Source organism: Zootermopsis nevadensis, unplaced genomic scaffold (assembly GCF_977971745.1).
Source record: "Zootermopsis nevadensis isolate Lab colony 2312 unplaced genomic scaffold, Znev_1.0 Znev_ptg000013l, whole genome shotgun sequence".
In the NCBI taxonomy this organism is placed as follows: domain Eukaryota; kingdom Metazoa; phylum Arthropoda; class Insecta; order Blattodea; family Termopsidae; genus Zootermopsis; species Zootermopsis nevadensis.
The window spans coordinates 16,008,128-16,012,191 of NW_028259145.1; positions in this window are offsets into that span (position 1 = coordinate 16,008,128).

Below are 4,064 nucleotides of genomic sequence, written 5' to 3' on the forward strand. Positions count from 1 at the left end.
ATTTTTGTTTATAATATTTCGCAGCTTGATCCTTCCTTACTCAGTTTAATCCAATTCATATCTTTAAACTTTTAATACCTTTAATAACATCCTCGCAAGTGATTCAATCCCGTCAGGCTTTGTATGCATATTTTATCTCCATCATTCGTGCTGCAGCTCCACCCTTTTATATCATAATCCTAATAACATGAAGTTTAAGATAAAACCTGTGAACTCCTCATTACAAAATGTCACAGAAACTTCAGCCTATGAAGATTATTTTTCGCGTAACAAGGAAATCTAGCACTAATTCATTTCTAGCAGAAAGACTCTTTTTCCTTTGGAGTCTCAGTCGCGGATTCTTATGATTAATTAACGTTCCCTTCTTTTTACAACAAGTTAAAAAATAAAACTCCTAGCCAACTTCCTCTTACAAGTAATATAATTTTTAATAAGAAATCCTTGTGGGATGTGTTAAGGAATAAGTTGTAAGATTTAAGAAGACAGTGGACTAGCTCTTATTGGATTAAGAGCGGAACAAGATGGAAGAACATTCCCTACTTCATTAGATTACATAACGGAATACACGAGAAGGTTTATATTTGGTTAGTTCGTACAAATCTCTGCGATTTATACTTTTGTATGAAAGAGAACAAAACATCTAGGAAAACTCTACAAGGCGATATTAAAAGTAATTTTGTCCTTAATACTATATGAAATTGAGCTGGGTTACCTTTTATTACAGTACCCAGTAGCATTCTAGTGACATCATCTCTTTAATAATATTACCGGATATAATATTCCAGCGCTTAGCGAGATCCTTACGTAAGCTTGCACCCTTCGATAATGAAATCGTTTTTATTCGATATAATTCTTCTGCCATATCATGAATGCAGATGGGAAAGCATCGGCAAGAAAATAAATCGACAAATAACTTTCCGTCATTATTATTTCTTCCGTAAATCTGCAGATGTCTCTTCTACTTGTACAAGGAAATAGACCAATTTCGTAACATGTAAAAAGCCGCGCATTATTTTTAAGTGGTTTCGAATGTTTGCTTCTCTTGTTTTCTGTCTTCTGAAGTTCATTTTAAAATTCTCTACGCAGACATTATCTGAATTCGTTTAGATATAATTACTCGTAGGTTTCCATTTTTATAGTAATTCTGATAATGGTTTATTTTATAGATATAATAAACTATCCGTCAAGAATGACAGGAAACTCTAAAGTAATATACACACAGCCACAAATAGGATCTCATAAGGCCCAAAATCCCTTAACAGCAAATAATCATCAATTAACCTAAAAATCAAAATTGCTTATTACATACAAATCAATGTAAACATGTTATATTTACTGTTATGACCGCGTTGAAAATTAGGGACCTTCAATCATAAAGATTGAGGCGGCGTGTACCTCGGAAACGTTAGTAAAGACGTATGAAACAACATAGCGCAACAATTCAGAAGACCACAATTAACATTCTGCCGTTTATTTTGCATCAGAAGGTTAAAATCGGTTACCGTCCGTGTCTATAATATATTACTAACTATTTTCACTGAAGCCCTGAAATAGCAGCATCATTGTGAGTTATTATGCCGAAGTAGACATCATAAACAGAATATACAGAGATTAATTCCTATTAACTTGATTAAGCTATATGAGTTTGCTACGTAGTACCGGGATGGAGTCATGAAATTAAGCTAACGATGTGATATGATTCAACAGTAATTACTAGTAATTTCATTACAAGGCACAACTTCTCGGGTTTAAAACGTCGTAAACCTATGACTCAATGGCGGAGGCCTATAAATTTTAATGGGCTTAGAAATAGGGAAGCTTCTACAAGGTGCAACCCACAGAGCAAAGCATTGCGTTTATGCAGGAAAGACTGTTTGCTTTTAAGCTTTTCCTAATGGAAACTGAAAGAATATTTTAAAAACATATATATTAACGGAAGTTAAAACGTGAATAAATGCTCTAAATTGGGTCAAAAATAATGTCAGCTTCGTTGAAATAAACGACCGTTATAAATATAACATAAATCTTCCCTCATTTGCACGTAATCAAGTTTTAAGCATTTATTACAGTTATATGCTTCACGTAGCTGCTCGACAGACAGAACATTTCAAGGCTCAACGAATTGTGATCCGAGTTTTATAGTCAGATGAACGACAGAAGAATGATAGTTGAAAATAGCGATAGGAAGACTTGGGTGGAAACATGAAGAGGAGGGCGGATGAGCAGGCTTGCAGATGAAATGAATCGATAAACATATCAGGGACCACCAAATGCATTAATGAAGTTGCATCGAAAATGAGAATCCGTCTTCGTTTGGTGTAAGAATGGTATTAGACCCAAGCGAAAAATATTCTTTGCTGATGGAATGAGGAAATGTGTGAATCACTACTTGAAATGTACCGAAAAGCAAGGTAACTGCATAGGAAAATGAAAGATGTCTGACCACGGTGTGTGTGTTTTTTTTAAAAAAAACTTCAAAAACGTTTTAATAATTTTACTTATACTCATTTACACATACTCGTATCACTTAATTTTAATGAGTGGTGGTTTAAAACAATTCTTGAAATAAAATCCCACAACTTCACTCATAATGCGGTTACAAGATTTATTTATAATCATATTGATTTTGTCTCTGAGACTACAATGATTATTAAAATAACGAGTTCAGCTACTGGCATTTTCCTGATAGAGAGAAATCAGTCATCACCTTGTTGATGGAGGCAGCACTAACCTCTAAAACGTCTTTAAAATTCTACCAGACTACACGGCGCTAAAACCCAGAAGACAGCTATTTGGTTACCAATATTTTTGTTTTGACAAATAAAAACTTAATATAATTGCTTTAAGACTGAATTAATACGCTGGAAAAATATTCTTACAAAATGCTGAATTTCTATAAAATATATTTCCTTTTGGGTATAAACAGAAAATTTGCAATCAAGAAAAAACGTACTTCATGGAAGACATGCAGACATGAAAACAATGTGTCAATAACGATCTCCTTAGTTTTAGTGTGTGGCGAGTTATGCCACCTTTCTACGAAATTTCTTGGTTGAAGCTCTGAAACGTTTTTATAGCCACAAGACCTGGACGACGAATGGCAAATATATATATAGCAACAGCGCCGTCCGTCGTATAAAAAGGAGAGATCACAGGCCGCGTTTCCGACGACTCCGCTGGCATCGGTTGTGGGCGATCTGGGAAATTCTGCGGACGTGATAGCAGAGGCAGAATGCGAATGTGTGCCTATTTGGGCGCTTTGGAAAACATCGCAGTCGTAACGCGTGCAGAATTTGTAGCGACAAAAGGGAGTGCTTGGCCCTCCTACTTATTTCCCACATCTATTGGAAATGGTTGGTTCCCTTCCCAGCTACCAATCACCTCCAGCCTCTTGAAAATATTTCATCACGACACTTTAACTTGAACACACAGGAGAACAGAAAATAACTGAGATTCTACTATCATTCAGAGAAAAGCAAGTCAGTACGTAAACCTTAAACATTTTATTTAAAACAAGTTAACACTACAATTTTTAGCCATGTTTTTTAAAATAAACTGTAAATATATAAATACATTTCTTATATAACGCAACGTTAATCAATTTTTACTTCATTCTGATAATCTGTATAAACAGGAAAATTTAATTCATCCGTTATTAAACGAGGAAAGAGGCCTGGATCTGATATATACTTACATAATTAATATTGAAAATGTCAGAAGTTGTTTCGTCATTGAGTTACGCCGAGAAGCCTGTCAGCTAGTCAGTCACGGAAAAAGGACTGACATGGATAAAACATACACTGAATTTAAGCTTTCAAACATTATTCAGACCCTTGGTCGAAATATTAAACTTTATGTCAATAAAAACAGATACAAATTATCAGAACAAAGATTAGTTTTCTGCTGATGTCAACAAGTATATTTCCCGCCAATTTTGTATAAATAACACAGAATTCGCTTCTGTAGTTGACAAACCTCGAATATAATACTGTGAGGGCATAATACATAATAAAAATGAAGATTTATAGACAGTTAAAGCAGGTGGGGCATATATTACCACATTG